Below are 23,560 nucleotides of genomic sequence, written 5' to 3'. Positions count from 1 at the left end.
CAAATACTTTTGAAGGAGAATAATAAATTCTAAGAGTACGTGAAAGTTTTGTCCCTACTTTTTAAACGAAACCAGACATAATACAGAATATTTAACAAAAAGGAAAAAAAAAAACCCAGACAAATGTTTCTAAAGAATTCTTGCAGGAGAGGAATTGATGTGAGGTGAATACATTTTCATGCCGGTGTAATGGCACAGGTTTTTAAGATATGGAAAAAATTTAAATATAACTAGGGAAACTTAAAAGCTTCTAAAAATTTTCTGTTTTTATTTTAGAAATAGCAATCTAGCTAAATTAACTCATGCGGTGTTAATTTTCTTTATTAATATTTTCCTTTATTATATGTGTCTGCAGTTATAATGCGTTGTTTTAACTGCTATGAAGAAGTAGCTTCTCAAATACCAAGGTAATGTAGTCTAATAATTTAAAAAAGATACTTGGATTCTCAAAATAGCATGGATAATTTTATATGTAGATTGATAGTATGTTTAACTACAATCTTTCAGTAGCATGAGTTATATGCCATGATTCATCTTTGTGAGTCACGATTAACAACATGACCTATTTGTACACGTTGAGTTTCTGAAGATTGGGTAACAATAGGTGATATACTCCAGTGGTATCATTAAGATTCAAGAGCTCTTACAAAGGCGAGTCTTTGGAATAACATTTCATTAATTGCCCACATAGTTTTCAATCAGCAACTAACCCCTAATTATTCCGTAAGTTCATCCTTGAGCATGCTTTTCTTAAAATAACATTTATCATTTTTTTTCACTTTGCAAAAGGAATACGTATTCATTGTAGAAAATACAGCAAATGTGGAGACGCTAAAAGAATCAAATAAGGGCTGTAGGCACGTCCTTTTCTTGAAGATCACGCTAATAACATTTGGGTACATCTCCTTCTAGTTAAATATGACATATACATACATGTGGTTTTTTGCAAAACTGGAACCATACTGTACATACTGTTTTATAAATAGCTTTGCCCCCCAAATAGTATTTCAGTAACATTTTTCTTTCAGGTACGTATTTTGTTAGTATTCACATTATCTAAAGTTCCCTAGATATTTTTATTGCCATTATCTACAATTATGAGAATGCATCATGCTGTCTTGAAGGTTAGATCACTCAGGGTTCTTGTTTGCAAACAACAGAACTGATTCTGGCTAAATTTTCACAGAAAAGGAGTTTACTGGAAGCACTGGCACCCAGGGTAGACGGAAGCTGGGCCATCTAGGCTCAGAACATGGAAAACCAATGCCCACTACAATGCAACGCTAGAAACTTCTGTCTACACATGTGTACATTTAAAAATTACGCCTACCTGTTTGACTCTGTAGAATCTATTCCATTCACTTAGATTAGAAATGAGAGAATAGACGAGGGTCAGTTGCCAAAACGGTAAAAGGGGAACAACTCAGACACTGACATAAATGGGAAGGACTCCCGCAGCTCTGAACCAGAGGGGTTATTAAATGATGACGCCAGGAGACTAAAGATCCCTCAGCTTGCTGCATGGTGAGTCAGGTGTAAGACAGGCAGGTCTTCATTTCTCACTTACTGCTATTTATGGAGCACACACCTTCTTGTTACTTATTTGAGCGAGAGGAATAGCCACAGTGGGCTGCTCTCGAGGAGGCTTGTGAAAGTCAGCTGGAAACAGGTCTGGACACCCTGAATGTGAAATGCCCAGAGTCTGAGGCAACGTGCAAAAGCAGAGGAGGTGAACCCAGGATGTGAAGAATCTTAAAAAAAAAATTTATTTTATTTCAAGTTTTTATGTAAATTCTAATTAACATATATGGTCAAATTGGTTTCAGGTGTAGAATTTTTTTTTCAACGTTTTTATTTTATTTTTGGGACAGAGAGAGAGAGAGAGAGAGAGAGAGAGAGAGAGAGAGAGAGAGAGAGAGAGAGAGCATGAACGGGGGAGGGGCAGAGAGAGAGGGAGACACAGAATCGGAAACAGGCTCCAGGCTCCGAGCCATCAGCCCAGAGCCGGACGCGGGGCTCGAACTCACGGACCGCGAGATCGTGACATGGCTGAAGTCGGACGCTTAACCGACTGCGCCACCCAGGCGCCCCCAGGTGTAGAATTTATTGATTCATCCTTACAGATAACACCCAGTGTTCATCACGACAAGGGCCTTCCTTAATGCCCATCCGAATCTTAAGATTTGAGGCTGTGCTATATCAGAGTAGCAAATTAAGTCCTTTCATCCCCCCATTCCCCTTCCCTAAATTGCTAAGTCGGAGACCATGTGTTAGCCTGACTGATATAACAGCTTGAAACTAGGCCATTTGAAATATAGATGAATTCTTGAGGATAGGTGAGAAAATATGCCATTTTGAAAAGCTGTCTTCTACTAAAATCATTGCATAATGGCATTCGGCAGCATTAGAAATGACATGGAGAAGAAATAGTGCTTCAAGAATAGAATTTCTCTTAGCTTTCTTTGGAGGGCTGAGGAGTTCTTCCAGAGAAATACACTCTTGGTTGATTGAGTAAAACTGAATCTCCAACAACTGTTCTAACTGGGAGAGGCTGTCCTGCATACGACACTGGACTCTTCATGGGACAAAATCAAGTATATTATTGGCCTCTGTCCTCCTCTACTCCCTTTCCCTGCCCCATCCTCCAAAACGAGGAGCCCTTTAGTGATGTTTAATTCTTAAAATGGGAACTTGCTGAGAAAATTAGTGCCCTAGCCTCCACTATTTTTTATCTACATGTTTTCTCAGCAAATAAGGACTTCAAAGAGTTAGCAACAAGGCGTTTAGAAATGGGCAATAAGTAGGGAAAGAAAAGGAAGGTATTCACACCTACTGAGAACCTACTAGGTCCATTTGCTTTGTATATAACTTCTCAGTTTATTCTCCCAACCACTTTGAAAGTGGGTATTAGTATTTCCATGTTACTGAGTTAACTGCAACTCAGAGAGGGTAAGAGATTTGCTCATGACCACAGATGCTAAGTAGAAGAAACCGGATGCAAATTGCGGTTTCTTCCACTTCCAACTGTGTTTACCATAACAGTTGAGGGCAAGGAAAGGAAACAGGTGAAGGTCATTTCATCCGTGGAGAGAGGGGAGAAGAAGAAACAAGACTATTAATGACATTTGTAATTGACATTTGTTGATGTTCACATCTGCATTTGTATTTGATCAAATATAACACCTAATATAAAATTACATAAATGTAAATAACTGATTATTAACTGAATTTATTTAACAGCATGATCACCAACCACTAATAATATGAAAGCTGTATCTGTGACTCACATATCCATGCTCTTTGTCAGAAGCATTTTTGTGGTAATTCATTCCAATATCTGATAATTTTGTAATGGCCATATCTGTTTATCTACAGCTATCTATCTATCTATCATCCATTCATCCAGCTTTCCTCATTTCTCTACCATATATATATGTATATATATACGTATATATATATGTATATATATACGTATATATATACGTATATATATACGTATATATATATGTATATATATATGTATATATATACATATACTTACATACATGCACAGTCAAAAAATTTTTTTCTTTTTTTATATTTTTATTTAAATCCCAGTTAACATACAGTGTAATATTAGTTTCAGAGGTACAATATAGTGATTCAATACTTGCATACATCACCCCGTGTTCATCACAGCAAATGCACTTTTTTTTTAATCTTTATTTTTGAGAGAGATACAGAGAGAATGCGAGTTGGGGAGGAACAGAGAGGGAGACACAGAATCCGAAGCAGGCTCAAGGCTCTGAGCTGTCAGCACAGAGCCCAACACGGGGCTCGAACTCACAAACAGTGAGTTCATGACTTGAGCCAAAGTCAGACACTTAACTAACTGAGCCGCCCAAGCACCCCACAAATGCACTTCCTAATCCCCAGCACCTATTTCACCCAACTCCCACCCACCTCCCCTCTGGTGACTATTAGTTTGTTCTCTGTAGTTAGGTGTCTGTTTCTTGGTCTGCCGCTCTCTCTTTTTCCTTTGCTCATTTGTTTAAATTCCACATGAGACTGAAATCATACAGTATTTGTCTTTCTCTAACTTACTTTGCTTAGCATAATACTCTCTAGCCCTATCCATGTCATTGCAATGGCAAAATTTCATTCTTTTTTATGGCTGAATAATATTCCATTGTGTATATGTACCACATCTTCTTTATCCATTCATCAGTCATTGGACATTTGGGCTGTTTCCATTGTTAGGCTACTGTAGATAAAGCTTCTATAAACATCTGGGTGGATGTATCCCTTTGAATTGGTATTTTTGTATTCTTTGGGTAAATACCTAGTAGTGCAATTGCTGAATCGTAGGGTAGTTCTATTTTTAACTTTTTGAGGAAACTCTTCTGTTTTCCGGAGTGGCTGCACCACTTTGCATGCCCTGCAACAGGACCTGAGGCTTCTCCTTTCTCCACATCCTCACCAACACCTGTTGTTTCTTGTGTTGTTGATTTTTGACATTCTGACAGGTGTGAGGTGATATCTCATAGTTTTGATTTGTATTTCTCTAATGATGCATGATGTTGAGCATCTTCTCATCTGTCTGTTGGCCATCTGTATGTCTTCTTTGGAAAAATGTCTATCCATGTCTTCTACCCATTTTTATATATTATTTGTATTTTGGGTGTTGAATTTGATAAGTTCTTTATAGGTTTTGGATACTAACCATTTATCATATATATGTCACTGGCAAATATCTTCTCCAATTCCATAGGTTGCTTTTTAGTTTTGTTGATTGTTTCCATTGCTGTGCAGAAGCTTTTTATTTTGATGAAGTCCTAGGCATTGATTTTTGCTTTTGTTTCCCTTGTCTCAGGAGACATATGTAGTAAGAAGTTGCTATGGCCAATGTCAAAGGTTACTGCCTTTGTTCTCTTCTAGGATTTTGATGGTTTCCTTACTCACATTTAGGTCTTTCATACATTTTGAATTTGTTTTTGTGTGTGGTGTAAGAAAGTGGCCCAGTTTCATGCTTCTACATCTTGCTGTCCAGTTTTCCAAACATCATTTGTTGAAGAGACTTTTTCTCATTGCATGTTCTTTCTTGCTTTGTTGAAGATGAATTGACTACATAGTTGTGGGTTCATTTCTGGCTTTTCTATTCTGTTCTATAGATCCATGTGTCTACTTTTGTGCCAGTACCATACTGTTTTGATCACTACAGCTTTGTAATGTAACTTGAAGTGTGGAATTACAATGCTTCCAGATTTGTTTTTCTTTTTCAAAGTTGCTTGGTTATTTGGAGTCTTTTGTGGTTTCATACAAATTTTATAATCATTTATTCTATCTTTGTAAAAAATACTGTTGGTATTCAAAAAAAGGTTTTAATTCTTGGGATATCTTACAATTTTTACATTATTTAAAGCAATATGCAGTAATAACATTTTCTGATTATAAAAATAATCTTTGCTAATTGAAGAAAAGTTTAAAAGTGTGATGAAAATAAAAATCACCCAAAATCTTATAGACCAGTAGAAACTACTGTTAGCAATTTGTTGTATTTCCCTATATTCCAAAATGCATATGCACAGAAAAAACCTTCTATCTTGAGATAATTACGGATTCACAAGAAATTACAAAAATAATACAGAGCTGTCCTATGTATACTTACTCAGTTACACTCAATGGTTACTTACATAATTATGGTACAATATCAAAACCCAGGAAATTGACACTGGTAAGTGTGTGTGTAGAATTCTATCACTTTTATCATATGTATATTGCTCATGTATTTACCACCACTGTAAAAATTGTATATGTACATTTAAAAATTTCAGATCATTGTGTATAATCTGCTTTATAACTTTTTCCTCCATTTAACGATATAGTACAGTGAATATTTTTCTTTAAAAAATTTTTTTTTAAGATTTATTTTTGAGAGATAGAGGGAGACAGAGCATGAGTGGGGGAGGACCAGAGAGAGAGAAAGAGAGGGAGGCACAGAATCTGAAGCAGGCTTCAGGCTCTAAGCTGTCAGTACAGAGCCTGACGCAGGGCTCAAACCCGCGAACTGTGGGATCATGACCCGAGCCAAAGTCAAGACACTTAACTGAATGGATCACCCAGGCACCCTATTATTTTTAAATACAATTAATACCTCTCCTCTAATGATAACATTTTAATCAGTCTCGTTTTCCATTGGCTAGACATACACATTTGTGTGCATCTTGGATAATTTCTTTATAGTAAGTAGAATTGTGTAGTCAATGGCTATGAACATGTTAAAAGTATTTGCTACATACTAATGAATTACCTTTGGATGTATTGTATCAGTTCATACTCATGTGAGCCAAAATGAATGATGATGTCTATTAACCAACATTGGTATTAGCGCTAAAAGAAATCAGTATCTATTTGATAAGTTAAAGTGTTATTTTATTGTACAGTAGTTTGCATATATGTGATTTCTGGTAACGTTGAATGTTTTTATGTTTATTAAACATTTCTATATGTTTTCATAAATTCTTTGTTCCTATACTTTAGCCAAATTTTTCCATGAGGGATTCTTTCATATATATATATATATATATATATATATATATATATATGTACATATATGTGTCATTTCTGTGTTTCTGTGTGAAGGATATTATCAGATGATCTTATATGTAGTAACTTTTTATATGTTTATTTCAGTTTGTCATTGGGTTTTATATTGTTTATAGTGATTTTGCTGTGCATCAGTTAAGGATTTTCATGTTATCAAACTTATCAATCTTTGTTTTTTGGTAGTTTCTACTTTTGGAGAGTCCTTTTATACCTGAAATAATTAAGTTACATTTTCTTTTTGTTTTTTTAAGAATTCTTTTTTTATATTAAACTCTTTAAACCATCTGCCATCTATTTTTGTGTATAGTATAAACTAAGAATCTGGTTGATTTTTATTCTAAATTGTTAGCTATCCCAGCAACAGCTTTTGAAGTCCTTTTCATTAATCTGAAGTGTCTCACTTATACATTGAAATCGTATGCATAGCTCATAAAGGATAGAAAGTGGATTTCTAAAATTAAGATATTGTTGACACACAATGCCATATTAGTTTCAGGTGTACAACATAGTGATTCAACACATGTGCATGTTATGCTGCGTTCACAAGCATACCTACCATCTGTCGCGACACGACAATACCATTGCAATACGTTTGACCCTACTCCCTGTGCTTACCTTTCATCCCCATGACTTACTCGTTCCATAACCAGAAGCCTGTACCTCCCACTCATCTTCATTCGCTTTGCCCATCCCTGTCTGGCAATCGCCAGTTTGTTCTATTTATGAGTCTGTGCCTGTCTCTTGTGTTGTTTGTTCATTTTGTTTTTCAGATTCCACGTATAAGTGAAATCCTTTAGTATTTGTATAGGGTAGAAAGTGGATTTAAACTCACATTAATTTATTTCATTTACTCACGTATTCATTCTTCCATTCACTCATTCCGCAGACGTGCATTTAGTACCCAGTGTGTGCTTCAGTTGTAGCGGTTAAAATGATGGATGGGGTCCTTGTCACTATAGGACTTTCTTTCATGATGGGGCTTGGGAAGGGAAGAGGTTATAACAAATAAGTAAAAAAAAATTGCATCTTTTAAGCTAGAAGTTCTATGAGAAAGATAAAATTTGAGTGTTTCTCATGACCTCACACTAGTACACACTCTAGTGTACTGTCATTTCTTGCTTCCTGCACACAACCCCTGGTAAACTCCATTAGCTTATGAGTCACCTTCCTTATATGTCTCCTCTCAGTGTCCCTGACCCCCCACGTAAAGAGATAAACAGCTCCTCTCCCCTCCTACTTCTGCCCTGCCCATTTCCTTTGTGCTGTTTCTCTTCCACAGTACGTGTTGCTTCTGACATGCCCTGTGTGCTGTGGTCATTACTTACCATCTGTTTCCCCCTGCTAGAAGTCAAGTCCACCAGGACAGCGTTTTTGTTTTTTTCATGGCATGGGCCCAGCACCCAAAACGGTGCTTGGCATAAAGCAAGCATTTAATAAACGTGTACTGAGTAAACGGGGCTGGGAACTACCTAATGACATTTGAGCTGAGTTCTGAATAAAAGGCCTTCTCTGAAAAGATCTGGGGAAAGATCAGTGCATCGCAGATATTTGTTCAAAAAAAGATTTGTCTACAAAAGCTCTTCTAAGCACTTTTCAAAAATTATTTCATTTAATCTTCTAACAACCTCATGGTGTATGCCTAGTTATTATTCCCATTATACAGATGCGTAAATGAGAAACAGAGACAATGACACCAATCTAAACGCAGGCAGAAAGCCAGGCAATTTGGAGCCAGTCGGCACACTTATCTACTATGCCTGGCCGCCTTTCCAAGCATAGCCAGTGCAAAGTCCCTCAGGCTGGAACAAACCTGAGGTTTTTGGAAGGACAGTAAGAAAACCAGTATGGCTGGTGTTTTTCTAGCCGTGAGGAACACAATATGAACTGAGTTCAGAGAAGTAGGTGAGGGGAGTACACAGAAGGCCTTACAGACTGAGGTTAAGAGTGACACAAAGATTGTTGTTATTGCTGGAGACTTTTCTCAGTACAATGATGTGATCTGCTTCCCAGTGTAAAAAATTTGCTCTGGATCCTGAACGGAGAAGCAAGTTCATGGGAAAAACAAAATCCTTATGAACAGTTCTGCTAATTTTGTTTCCCCTAGGTATACATTTTTTAAAAGTTGTATTCGTTTATAAATTACCTTCTTGCATCTGTTTGAGTCCTTTTGTTTTAACTAATGGGATATTTTTATATTTTTATGATGTGTTGTTATTTTTTGCACAGGGAGCTTTAATTCATGAAAACGAAGATGATGCAACATCAGGACTTTTGAGCAGATGAGCAGAAAGACATAACATGCAATGATGTCATACCGCAATCAGTTCATAATATTCAGGCTCATTTCCTAAAATTCAATCTTTTTTTTTTTTTTTTTTAAAAACTGCTTTGTGGAGGCACTATTTACATACCATAGATGTCACCCAGTTTAAGTGAATAACTCGGCCATCTTTAGTATAGTTACAGGATTGTGCGTCCCTCACCATATTCTCATTTTACAACATTTCCATCACCCCAGTGAGAAACTTTGTGCCCTTTAGCAGTCATAGCCCTGGGCACTGATGAATCTACTTTCCGTCTGGAAACCTTCCCTTTCTGGACATTTCATATAAATGGAATCACACAGTATGTGATCTTTCATGTCTGGTTTCTTTCACTTAGTGTAATGTTTTTGAGGTCCATCCATGTTTTACTTAGTATCAGTAACTCACGGCTTTTTGTTGCTGAATAATATTCCATTAGGTGGATTTACTACATTTTATCATTCATCAGGTGATAGGTGGATTATTTCCACTTTTGACTGCTATAAGCAAAAGCTGCTTTAGACCTTCCTGTACAAGTCTTTTTGTAGACACGTTTTCATTTCTCATGGATGGGGGTTTCTTTTGGAAGGAGTGGAATTGCTGGCCTTTTGGGAAATCTGTGTTTAAAATGAATTTTCCAAAGTGCTTAAATAAAACCAGAATAACCTACATTGTGGTTTTATTTCGATAAATTGCCATCCCCTAATAATTTAGGTTATTTTGCTATTAAACAAAAATTTGTAAAATTAGCTTTTGGTATATACTTGAAATTTTCAGTTATTTAATAGGGAATGGCTTTCCATGTCAATAATGTTTCAAATATTGAGAAGTAATTTCTCTATTCTCAGATTTTTGGGGAGGTGGCTGAGTTTGTAATTTGATTAAAAAGGTATTTAAAATGAAGATGCTCAGTTATTTCAGAACATAGAACATACGGAATTATTTCTGTCTTTAAAATAACCTTCTATGGAGCAAGAGGTTTGAAAATCACAGGGTGCATATCTTTCTTTTTTGTTACTTTAGCTGCTGACATTTTAAATTCAATTTAGCAGCGGCCTTATATTTTTGAAGTTAATGAAGTGGATTTCAGGTTGGGTTGATAGTAATTTAATATGACAATTAAGTCATTAGTGAAGCTAATTATTAAATGGAAAGCTCCCTGTAATACTCAAGTTCATAAGGAAATAAAATCTATTCAACTGCTGTGAAGACTGGCAGCTGGTTGATGTGTAGCTTTTTCCACAAAGCACAGTAGCAAAGTTGGCAGACAATAGTCCTGCACGTGGTATTATTTCCAGCAGGCTGAAGTTTAGTATTTAGGTTCATGTCTAGTCATGACTTTATTTACCTAAGTGACATAGGGTATAAAACACCGTTTCACGGCATCTTGAGTAGTGTAAAAATACATCCACGACGTTTACCCTGTTTACCTCAAACCCAGATGACAGGGGTAGTCACTGCTATGTTTATTATAATAAACAGGGGCACCTGTTTATAATAAAGGGGCGCCAGAGTGGCTTAGTCTGTTAAGCGCCTGATTCTTAATTTCGTCTCAGGCCATGATCTCACGGTGTTGAGATTTAGCCCCGCCCTGGGCTCCACTCTGGGCATGTAGCCTGCTTAAGATTATCTCTGTCCCTCACCCTCTGTCATTCCCCCACTTTCACTCTCTCTTAAAAACAAACAAACAAACAAACAAACAAACAAACAAAATCAGAACGATGCTGCTAGGAATGGTTTTATACTTTTATTTTGGTAAGCAAGAGCATGCATTTCTTTTGGTATGTATCTGGGGCAAAGTTGCTGGCTAATGAGGAATGCTAGTTTGACTTTGGTAGATAGGGCCAATCCATTTCCCTAAGTGGTTAAATCTCTTAATACTGTCTGAGAGTAACTGTTGCTCTTAGTAGGTAGAACTGAAGACAACCCAGGTGCATTAATATTGGAATGAATGACTGCATGGTGATATGTACACCGTGGAATACTATACAGCAAGGAAAACAGACTATAAAGTTCAGGTAACAACGCACCTGAATCTCACGGACATGATATTAAATGAATAAAGCAAGACGCAAAGTGAAACGTACTTTATAGTCTCTATTTTTATGAAGTTAAAGACAAAATCATGCTGTGGTGTTAAAAGTCAGGATAGTTGCTAATTTGGGGAATAAAGAGGCTAGCCATGGAAAAGGGGCAGAAGGGGAATTTCTGGGTGCTGTCCTATTTTGCTTCTTGGCCTGGATTTATTCACTTTTTGATATTTCTTTGGGCTGTACCCTTATGATCTACATACCTTCGTGTTTGCATACTAAACTTCAAAAGAAAGTAAAATACAAGTAGGTATTAAACTTAAAAAACATTAATTTTAAGTTCTTTTGATTTTAATTGTAACATCGATGTGAACTTAAACAGAAACATTAAAGTAACACTTAAAAAACTGTCACCCTAATAAATTCCATGATATATGCTATCAATTTGCTTTCCCAAAGAGTATTTTTTGCCCTTTAGTTTTGTGATTTTTAAAAGATTGTCTTTGTAGTTTTGTTCCTTTTTAACATCTTCAGAATTGTGCCAGTTTTACAATACATTTTTTAAAGTTTTTATTCAAATTCCAGTTAGTTAACATGCAGTGTAATATTCATTTCAGATGTATAATTTAATGATTCAGCATCTCCATACATCACCTGGTGTGTGTCACAAAATGTGTCCTCCTGGGGCGCCTGGGTGTCTCAGTCGGCTGAGCGTCCGACTTCGGCTCAGGTCACGATCTCATGGTTCGTGAGTTCGAGCCCCGTGTGGGACTCTGTGCTGACAGCTCAGGTCCTGGAGCCTGCTTTGGATTCTGTGTCTCCCTCTCTCTCTGCCCCTGCCTCACTCATGCTCTGTCTCTGTCTCTGTCTCTCTCTCTCTCTCTCTCTGTCAAAAATAAGTAAACATTAAAAAAAATTTTTTTAAAAACAAATGTGTCCTGAATCCGGGTCATCTATTTTACCCATCCCCCACCCTCCTGCCCTCTCGTAACCAGAGGGTCAGCACAGTTTAATTACTGACAGTAAGGTTACTCTTGTGATTCATTTATTTCAAAACAATTTTAATGGTTTTATCAGATAATTATTGTGTAAATTTCCCCCAAATAATAGGATTTTTATTTTGATTACTTTTACTTTATAAATGAACTTGGAAGATGGGGCACCTGGGTAGCTCAGTTGGTTAAACGTCCGACTCTTGGTTTCAGCTGATTTTACAGTTTGTGAGTTTGAGCCCACCTCAGGCTCTGCTCTGACAGTGCGGAGCCTGCTTGGGATTCTCTCTCTCTCTCTCTCTGCCCCTCTCTGGCTTGCAGTGTTTCTGTCTTTCTCAAAATAAAAAAACAAACTTTAAAATAAATGCTTACATATAAAAAAAATAAATGAACTTGGGAGGAATTGACATTTTTACAATTATTTTTTCATCTAGATGTATGTATCTATGATGTCTCAATTTATTTAAGTCTCCTCTTAGGCCATTTAGTAACTTTTTCTTTCTTCCTTCCTTTCTCTCTCTTTTGTTTTATTTGAGAGAGAGAGAGAGAGAGAGAGAGGGAGAGAGAGAGAGACAGCAGGAGCAGGGGAGAGGGGCAGAGGGAGAGAGAGAGAGAGAGAATGAATTTTAAGCAGGATTCATCCTCAGCTCGGAGCCTGACGTGGGGCTCAATCCCTCAACCCTGAGATCATGACCTGAGCAGACATCAGAAGTCAGATGCTTGGGGCACCTGGGTGGCTCAATCAGTTTAGTGTCTCTTGATTTTGGCTTGGGTCATGGTCTCGCAGTTTGTGAGATTGAGCCCTCCATCAGACTCTGCACTGACAGTGCGGAGCCTGCTTGGGATTCTCTCTCTCCCTCTCCCTCTGCCGCTCCCCTACTCGGGCTCTCTCTCTCAAGATAAATAAATAGTAAAAAAAGAGACAGAGAGAGAGAGAGAGTCATACACTCAACTGACTGTGCTACTTAGGCACCCCAGTAACTGTTCCTTTTTAAAACTCAGTTATGATCACATGGTTAAGGTATGAATACATTCTTATTGGTACACAATTAAAACATTATAAATAAGTTGTAATCCCAAATTTAGACATATTGCTTTCCCTATTCATAGTTATTGATTTGCAGTGTACCCCTCCAAAATTTTGTATGCATCTACATTAGTGTAAATATACCCAGAGAAGACGTATGGTATCATGTCCCAGTATTTCTTGGTCTATATGAATTGTATCATGTAATCCAATATTTGTGTGTGTGGTTTGCTTTTCATTTCTCTCTTCCAACAATATAGCTTACTTACAGCTTCTTCTGCATTAGAACATTAGAATTCCCTCATTCTTTTAAATTGCTCATTTGTATTCAATAGAATGGATATACTATGGATTATTTATGCATTCTTTTAATGAATATGTAGGTTGTTTCAATTGCTTATGATTGTAAGTAATGCTAAACCACAGCCTATCCATATCTTCTTGTGCACGCTTAGAAGTTTTTCTCTAAAGTAGATTTTGATAGGTGGAACTGGTCAAAGGGTATGTACATATAAAAATTTGATTAAACCTGTCCAATTCTTCTTGACAAATATTTTTTTTCCATTGAAATGCTCACTAAGAATATATAAAAAACTCATTTCTCATTTCACTTAGTATAATACACTCTAATTCCATCCGTGTCATCGCAAATGGTGAGATTTCATTCTTTTTGATCACTGAGTAATATTTCTTAGTATATATATATATATATATATACACATATACATATATATGTATATGTGTATATATACAGTATATATAGTGTATACAGTATGTACAGTATGTACAGTATATATAGTGTGTATACACACTATATATGTATATGTGTATATATATGTGTATATATATGTATATATATGTATATATAGTGTGTATATATATACAGTGTGTATATATATAGTGTATATGTACATATATAGCATATATAGAGAGAGTATATATATATAGTGTATATATATAGCATATATATAGTGTATATATATATAGTGTATATATATAGTGTATATATATATAGTATATATAGTGTATATATATATAGTGTGTATATATATAGTATATATAGTATATATATAGTGTATATATATATATATATAGTGTGTGTATATATATATATATATCTCACATCTTCTTTATCCATTCACCAATCATTCATCAATAATTCCACTCAGATGTGGAATTTAAAAACAAAACATGTGAGCATAGGAGGGGAAGGAAAAATAAAACGAAAACAGAGATGGAAGCAAACCATGAGAGACTTTTTTTTTAATTTTTATTTAAAAAAATTTTTTTAACGTTTATTTATTTTTGAGACAGAGAGAGACAGAGCATGAATGGGGGAGGGGCAGAGAGAGAGGGAGACACAGAATCGGAAACAGGCTCCAGCCTCTGAGCAGTCAGCACAGAGCCCGACGCGGGGCTCGAACTCATGGACCGCGAGATCATAACCTGCTCCGAAGTCGGACGCTTAACCGACTGAGCCAGCCAGGCACCCTGAGAGACTCTTAATGATAGAGAACAAACTGAGGGTTGGTGGAGGGAAGTGTGGGGGGGGGAATGGGCTAGATGGGTGATGGGCATCAAGGAGGGCACTTGTTGGGATGAGCACTGGGTGTTACATGTAAGTGATGAATCACTAAATTCTATTCTTGAAACCAATACTACACTATATGTTAACCAACATGAATTTAAATTAAAAAGAAGAAAAAAAAATCATTTCTACCCCATCATCTGCACTTCAAATTTTAAACACCATGGGAGATGGTAAAAATGAATGATTACTACTCTTGGGGGAATTTACATCCATTGTGATTAAGAATAAAAATAATTGTAATAAGGCAATAAAAATAATGCATTAAGGGTAGATGAACTTGTAGAAATAATAGCTTAAATGCATGGCAATGGGAAAAAGTGTTACACTATCTTCAGGATGCCTTAGTGAATTTTTCCCAGCCAAAAGGTCAGGCTCAGAAACCCAATTTGTTGGCCCACTGGGGGACTGAGTTTTTGGGAATAGATTCACAATAACGAAACTCACAGAGCCTGAAGTACAAAAAACAAAACAAACAAAAAAAACCCACCAATTTATTTATGCACAGGAAGATAAGTGCCAAAGGGTTCAGACATGTCCTCCAATGGTCACCTTATGTCCATGGCCACTCCATACAGAGAGCCAAATTTCCATATGAACGTAAGCTCACCCAGTTTTTTTTAGAAAATATGTGCAATGTGGCAGTCCATTTGGCATGTATTCTCTGTGAAGCCTATCAACCTGGAACACCAGTTAATCATCCTGATCATTGTGCATGGAATGAGAAAGAGGAGAGAGAGTGTAGTCAGTTACAGGAATCACTGCCTCCACAAGGTAAAGACATCCTCTCCCTTGGACACTATTGGGAAGGGTCCAGTGATATTTGCCTCTGGCACTCTCTCTTCTCTGGGCTCGCAAGGATGCACAGCTCTGTATCTGATAGGTACATTTTTCCATTACAATCAAGCATTATTCTCGAGGAGCAATTCATGTTATTTAATCCTAATAATAAAATCAATAATTACAGTAGTAGTGTTTATTCAGGGCTTATGATGTGCTAGGCACAGTTCCAAGTGCTTTAGATACCTTGACTCATTTAATCCTCTTTAAAGTGTCTTTGTCTATCTTCATCTCTGCCCATCACCTTTTGGGTTGACAGCTCATCTATCTGAGGGAGCAAACATTTATTTGGTTACATGTTCTTCGAAGGGCCCTCAATATAAGCACAACATAAGGAAACACGATTAAAATACATCTGGAATTCTAAGTAGAAGTGATTCATTTTGATTCGGTCAATAAGGGAAACTTCTCATGAAGGAGGAGAAGGGGCTTTAAAGCATGAGTAGAATTTTTATGGACAAAGATAGAAGATTCCTCTGTTTAAAAAAATAAATGCTAGTTTTCCTGCTTAAAAGGTTAAGTTTCACTTAACTGGAAAGTTTGCTTACATTAAATACCTAATTCCTCAACAATGCCTGACATACATAAAATGTATTTTATCAAGAATTTGCTACTGAGGGTAGGAGTGGGGAGAGAATGTGGGTATTTTCCTGTAAAATTCTTACTGTCTGATGAAATGCAATGGAAATAAAACTGTCATTGGCCTTTTCTTTCTAATTGTGTTTCTCACACACTTGCACAATTTATATCTTAATGAAAATGAGGCTCAAGAGATGCTTTTAAAATCCGGGAGGGGAAATTAGAATGCATTGCCCTTGATTGCAGCTTTTGCTATTTTAGAGGCAAAAAGCATCAGTGGTCACTTATAAATTGTGATTCTGACCTACATTGCAGAGCTAGCAAATTTCCCTGGGAAACTGATCAATAACACACTGTTAAAAGAGGACCTTGCTAACAGCCTTTCCTTAGAAAAAGCTAAGGTTGACAGTCCAGGAAACAATTTGTTCCATTTCATCTACTCTCCTGGAATTCCCGGCAGGTAAAATTGCTCCCTATTTCATAGTCACAAAAGCATTTCACTTAAAGTAATAATGTTGATGTTGATTGCATTTTTAATATACAAGTTATAAATAGAGACTTCTGGTAATTATGGCAGCAGGCTAGCTATGTCTGACACCTTTTCTGCCAGTTTCTAGTACAGTGTCCTGAAAAGATGCACAGAGAAGACTGAAATGGGCAGCAGAGGAGGAGACTAAAGGAAAGACAGAGTCAAACTTTGCATGAAATTTCTGCTATCATTGATGGAGATGCCTTGAGATTATTATTTTTGGACTACACCCAAGTTTTTACATCGGAACAAAATAAAGAGCCTCAAGGGTGATTGGAAGAGCTATTAAGTCAACCCCCATGTAAAGGCAGCCATCTTCTCAATAAGGATTTCCCAACCTTGCCCCATTTACACTTGGAACCAGGTAATTCTTTGCTGTGGGGGGCTGTTCTGCGTAACGTGGGTTGTTTAGCAGCATTCTGGTCTCCACCCATTAGATGCTAATAGCACTTCATCACCCCTGACTGTGATAACCAAAAATGTCTGCAGACGTTGCCAAATTCCTTGAAGGACAAAACGGTTCACATTCGGAACCATGACCTGGATGACTACCATAGCGAGAATCTCAAGTTTCTCTGTCTCACCTTCCTTTTGTCACCATTGATCCTTCTCTTTCCATTTTTTATGACAAGAAATCAAGGTGGGGACAAAGTGTAGTGCCCTGAAGTCTGAGGCAACTTGCCCCTAAAAAAAGTTTAGGAAATGCATTTGGATCAAAATTCATCTTTGGTGCTAGAAGTTGAATTAATGGTTACCTCTGAAGGCGTGGATGGTATCAGGGGGATGTAAAAGTCTTTTCCAGTGATGAAAGTGTTCCATATCTCAATCTAGGTGGTGGTTATACATCTGGGTAAAACTTACTGAGCCCAACTGTTAAGCTGAGTATAATTATGGTATTTAAGTTATACCTCAATTAACAATAAAAAAATGAGGCTCAGGGGGCACCTGGGTGGCTCAGCTGGTTGAGCGTTGACTCTTGATTTTGGTTCGGGTCATAATGTTAAGGTTATGAAATTGAGCCCCTCGCCAGGCTCCGTGTTGAGTGTGTAGCCTGCTTGAGATTCTCTCTCTTCCTCTCTCTCTGCTTCTCCTCCCACATTTCTCTCTCTCAAAACAAAACAAACAAGCAAAGCAAAGCAAAACAAAACAAAACTTAGGATCAGGAGAAAGACACCCTATTATAGGACATATTAAAAAGAAAAGGACAAGGGCCATTTCTTTGAAGATTGATATTGAGAGTGTACCTCTGAAAATGAAAAGACATGAATATTTTATTTAAAAAGATTTTCTTAATGTTTATTTATTTTTGAGCGAGAGAGAGACAGAGTGTGAGTGAGGGAAGGGGCAGAGAGAGAGGGAGACACAGAAGGACGTGACATTTTAAAATGCATGTACTTACATCAAAGAGTTCCATTTGGGAAAGCTAATAGATTTCCACATAGCCCGGGCTGGTGGTCCTCTATCATCCCTCTGAAGCAAAGGGAAAATTAGTATTAAAAGCTGGGGCCATAATTCAACCTGTTAGCATAATCTTGGAGAAATTTCAGCAAACTGCAAAGATAATGGATTAGTTTAAAAAATGCAATAGATGGTCCATCCGAGCTGTGCCAACAGAAATGGACTGCACATGCCCAGAAAGCTGAGAAGAGAAGCTCCATATCAGCCACTCATCTGTCTCCTTGAGTGCAAGCATTGTACTAACCAGTATTCTGTGCAGGTCTTCTGTTGCACAGGTACTGTTTTCTGAGGCAGAGAGTTCTCTGTTCCCCCTTTCCCTGTGACACCAATGCTTTTACATCTAAACCTAGAAAGCAAAGTCCCAGAAAATGCTGGGGCTAGAGTTGAGTGCAAGGGACCAGCAATGGCTCTTGGTTTTGGCAAACCAAGAGTTTCCACAAGTAAAGCATTGTATCCAGAGCAATAACAGTGAGCAGGACATATGCATTTACTAAAGCTTGACATGAGTGTAGAGGAGTCAGAATTCTAGACTGGTCATTATAATTCTAGACTGGTCAAGTCACATATCATCTGTGTAACAATGGTGTGTCTCCTCCATTTCATGACAGTTCCTCCAGCCCTTGCTTGTAACCCGGATTCCACCTCTGATAGAGATTTGGAGGCTGCTGCTATTGTCCAAGGCACTGGTAAGTACAGAGTGGTCAGGGCATCCGCCAGTTCACAAACCTCAGCGGATCCATATTTTGGGCATGATTGTTCTGTTCAGAGTGGCTGGTATGTCCAAAACCGTTAGTATGCTGGATGTAGTTAATATGTTAGATCTTCACTATCTCCACAATGGTCAATTTTTCCAGGCCAGTGAGGTCTGTCTTGTTTGTTTGCATTTCTGTGGCATATCTTCTAGGTCTAGATGAACTCTAGTATGTTTAGGAGGCAAAGTGGTCTGAGAACACACACCGCTGGGCTTTGGGTATGTGCGTAGGGCTTCTCTGTGCCACTTTAGGACATGGCTTTCTACTGGCCCAGGATTGTTCCTCTGCCTTGGCTGTTCTGTCTCTCAAAATAGCCACCTCTTCTTCTAAACAAGGGGACATCACCCCTACCTTGCCTCCTCCTAGTTCTAGCTGCTCTCCACCAGGGAAATCTACAGAGCTGAGACAGACTGGTTGTACCTTGCCCAAAGCTCAGTGTGGGACCCAGCAGACCTGGAAAGCAGGAGTTCTATTCCCTTGGCCCTTTTGCAGTCTCTCGCTTCCTCCTAGCACTGCCATGGATTAAGGGACTCCCCATCAGGGCCCTCAAAGTACTTCTCTCCCACTATCCTGCTTTGTGTAGTAAGAGCCATTATTTATTGATTCACTTATTTATTAGTTCAGGCATTCATTTAGCTAGCATTTATTATTTATTATTTGGCATCTCCTGTACTCCAGGCATTTTTTTTATGGGTGAGGGCTATAGCAGTATATGAGACAGACATGATGTTTATTCTCCTGGAGCTTGTTTCCTGGTGGAGAAAACAGACTAAGTGAATAAACAACCAAGCAAGTACATATTAGATGGTGATAAGTGCTATGACATAAATAAGACCAGGGCATGTGATATTGACTGGGCTGGGTTGGGGGTACTTAGAAGTTGTAGTTGTTTGCCTACACAAATAAGAGTGCCAAAGACTTAGGAAAGTCTTAAAATAGCCACAAGGTTATTAACTGCAGTCGATACTTGATAGCCTATTCGCATCCATTTTCTCCTCGTTCCTTCCTAAACAAACCATTTCCCAAGTGTCCATGTATCTCAGGGAAGGCTGAATAGACCAGCTTCAGTGGTTGGCCCGGATTAATACCACCCAGTCATAGTAACGTCATCCCGTTACCAGTGATTGGTTGTAAGAATGTGGGCCTAAGTCCATCAGCACATAATATTTTCATGTCACTAGAGATCTGTTCAGGAATGGGCACACAGTTGAGTTTGAGGCAGTGAGATGTGCAGGGAAGTTTTCTACTCTTAATGGGAAAAGATGGTCTGTCTGTCTTAGTAGATATGAATGAGGAAGTAAGCAGACAGTTGTTCTTGGCAGGTGGCCTATGGCCATGAAAGAAATACTCCCGAGAGGAAACCTGACATTCAGGGTAGCTGAATGTAGAGAAGGAAATTATCTGGTTCTTGAAGATATTAGTGAACCTCTAAGCCATCCCGTCTTGAAAGCCGGCTCTTCAGTGCTCATCATTTCTGTGTGCAGGTCACAGCTTCTGTCTATGGACAGAGCAGGCCAGAAGAGCCCCTAGGGGCAGCCCTCAGCCAGTGATGGACGGGAAATGATGGATAACTACTGCCACTTTGCTGCCCCTTGCTTGAGACGATGGAGCATGTTATGTGACTGAGAAGCCCTCTCCAAGTACGGAACATTTACGCTGAGCTGTGAATGACACAGCAAGAAGTCATCAGTGAGAAGAGTGCTCACAGCTGAGGCACTAAGTTGGCAAAGACTCTAGTGTGGGATTTTTTTTTTTTTTGGAATATTCTAGAATCAGAAAAAAAGGGCAAGTCTGACTGGACCCTGGTTAACAAACAGCTGGGGTTCTAGAATCAGGCCATCTGGCTGAGTTTTCCTCATCTTGTTTTCAGTTTGGTCTTTTTAAAAACAATTTTAATGTTTATTTATTTTTGAGAGAGAGAGCGAGAGAGACAAAGTGTGAGCAGAGGAAGGGCAGAGAGAGAGAGGGAGATACAGAATCTGAGGCAGGGTCCAGGCTCTGAGCTGTCCTTAGAGAGCCAGATAGAGCCAGATGCAGGGTCAAACTCATGAACCATAAGGTCATGACCTGAGTCAAAGTCAAATGCTTAACTGTATGAGCCATCCAGCAGTTTGGTCTTGAGCAAGTGACTTAATCCTTTTGAGTTTTAGTTTCCTCATCTTTTAATTTTTTAATATTTTATTTATTTTTGAGAGAGAGAGAGAGAGAGAGGCAGAGAAAGAGGGAGACACAGAATCCATGCTGACAGCTCAGAGCCCGACACGGGACTGGAACCCATGGACCAGGAGATCATGACCTCAGCCAAAGTCGGACTCCCAACCAACTGAGCCACCCAGATGCCCCAGTTTCCTCATCTTTAAATGGGCTTAATAATAGCACCTACATGACAGCATTGAAATGAGCATCAAATGAGCTCATGAATGTGAAATGTCTATCACCATCCCTGGCCCAGAGTAGTTATTCTCTCATCTAGATTAGGTTTGCTTGCCTGATGTTTAATTTGCCATGGGTTTTACATCTTTTCGGGGTCATTGTCAGAGTAAAAACACACCCAGCTGAACCTTGGGACAACGGACCGCAAGCCACTGTGCTGGTAAACCCTGAGGAACCATAACTAAGCGTTTTATAGAGAGATTATCTGGATCCATTTAGACCTCTAGCTGTCCCAGAGTTTTTCTCCTTGCCAGGAAATCTGGAAGCATGCCTTAAAAGCTTGCAAAATGTGAGATCAGTGTACCATCTGAACAAGAACACATCGCCTCTCCTGCAGCAGGATTTGCTACAAACCATCAAAAGATAATCTGTCAAAATCCATAAAGATTGTGGCTCACGTTAAACACTTTGGCCAATTTGTCCATCAAATAAAATTAAAAACCTACTATAGAACCGCTTTTGAGAAAAACTGGGAGTGCTAATATGGTTCCACTGGAACACACATAATTTATTACCTGACGGACCTTGACACATGTATTGTGGTTGCTTTGAAAGCCTATCTCTGGACCATGCACTCTAATGGATATTATTACTTTAGGAAAGATTCTGAAGCAGCCCTTATGTCAAGGGCCATCAAAAATACTACTGCCTCCTTAGGTCATGTTTAGCTTCCAAGAAAAGTTACTGCAAGATTACATGTGTTAATTGCACAGATGACTCTGTGCATTAATTCCAGAGCTTACCTTTAAGAGAGAGTAATTCCGCCCAGAATCCTTTAGCAGGGGGCTATCAAGAGTCCCCGGGGAAAGCCATTGGATTTAATAACATACATTTGCTTACAACAAGGACCAAGAAAATGTGTTTCAACTCACCTGCCAGTAGTGATATTTTCTTTAGAGCTCTCTGTCAGAGAAGTCTAATAAAATAATAGAAACTGCTAAGTAATATTTATCTAGGGCAAGTAATATTTTTCTGACCTCTAGTAAGCTCTTAAAGTAATCAAGCCTCTCTACATTTAGTCAAAAGCAATTAAGTGACCATTTCTGGCTACCATCATGTACTAATTTTCTATAATTATGTGCTATTAAAAATGAAATGAAGAGATAGAGAAGGATTCAATTTCTAGGTCTGCCATTACTCATTTTTAACCTCATTAATAATAATAGTAATAATGACAGTTAATATTTATGACAGCTTACCAGGGCCCAAGCATTATGCTGGGCACTTAACTCATACCCATCTCATTTGATATTTGCAAAAAGTCTTTGGTAGGAAGATATATTATCATCATATCTTTTTAATCGTTTGGAAATAGAGACTTTAAAAGGTTAAGACACTTGTCCAGGGTCATACTCTTAGTGGATGATTTGATTGCATTTCTAGCTTGGGCTGCCTGGCCTGGCAGATCGCGTATTCACTGTATATTCTGCCTCCTCTGGGGCCTAATTTACACATGTCTATTTGTCTTTCTCTAGGTAACTGAGGAGATCAGGGCTCAGCCCAGACTGAGTTTCCAGCCTCGGTGTGGGAATGAACGGGGCTCGCTCATAGCTGAGGGAGTTCCATAGCACACGGAACAAAGTGTGAGTGGAACCAAGGCTCCAGGCTATGGGAGGGCAGGGCAGGGAGCAAGGGGATGTCTGAAATGCCCACCCCTATTTCATGGACCCAAAGGGAAGGATCAGCAGCAGAGACCCCGTAAGACTGAGCAAGCAAGTTTGGGAGGCAGACTGGAGAGATTGCCAGAGTCTGGGGAGACTTGAGTAATGGGAACTTACAAGAGGATGCTCAGGGCAGTGGTGTTGGTGGGGTAGAGCTGTAAAGGCTGCTGGGCACAGTCCTCTGATCCCTGAGACAGAGGTATTCATGTTTTCTCTCTTACATAGATCTTACGAAGAGCAAGGGAAGTAGACTATGTGCAAGCACTTTGTAAACTCTGAAGTGAGAATGTTATTACCAAGGATTGTGTGTGTGTGTGTGTGTGTGCGCGCGCACAAGGCAAAATAGTCTGTGCATCTGTGTTTCTCTCACAGCAGGGGGCTGTGGATTACTGCCCTAGGAGCCCTCGGTTAGGTTTAGGATTAGGAGAAGAGTAAGAAGATAGTTTTGGTAAGGAAAGAGAGGAGAGAAATGTCCAGCTTTGTCATGCGTTCTCGAATGTATCAAGAGGAGAACCAAAACTATTGCAAAGTAATGCTCCGAGTTATGGTTTCTAGGTGATCATATGTGGTGTATTGACGGACCGGATACGGGATTTAAAATGCACATGGTGGCTTTTGTTTTGTGGCTCAGTTCAGCATCCGTTAGTGGCAAAGACGATCTCTAGGGCTTATGGGTGCCATAATTATTCTGAGCAGGACAGTGTGACAGGGGGAGTTACCCTCAGATGCAGTGAGGGAGGAGAACTTGGTTGAACTGAACATTCTCATTCTATTGAGTACAGG

The 23,560-nt window shown here is 38.5% G+C and overlaps 1 long non-coding RNA gene across 2 annotated transcripts in view; it reads left to right on the top strand.

The window, feature by feature from the left end:
• LOC109491536 overlaps positions 1 to 23,560 on the top strand; it is a 62,961-nt gene that overhangs the window by 31,982 nt on the left and 7,419 nt on the right. The window contains exons 2-5 of one of the 2 annotated variants that reach the window (XR_006585546.1): positions 16,555 to 16,837; positions 18,540 to 18,617; positions 20,168 to 20,323; positions 22,592 to 22,699. This is a non-coding gene — a long non-coding RNA (uncharacterized LOC109491536). The remainder of the gene's footprint in view (positions 1 to 16,554; positions 16,838 to 18,539; positions 18,618 to 20,167; positions 20,324 to 22,591; positions 22,700 to 23,560) is intronic. The other variant, XR_006585545.1, reaches the window with a different exon arrangement.

The sequence above is a fragment of the Felis catus genome, chromosome C2 (genome assembly GCF_018350175.1).
Source record: "Felis catus isolate Fca126 chromosome C2, F.catus_Fca126_mat1.0, whole genome shotgun sequence".
Taxonomy (NCBI): domain Eukaryota; kingdom Metazoa; phylum Chordata; class Mammalia; order Carnivora; family Felidae; genus Felis; species Felis catus.
Note: the sequence above shows the minus strand (reverse complement) of the source record. Positions and strands in the feature narration are given on the sequence as shown.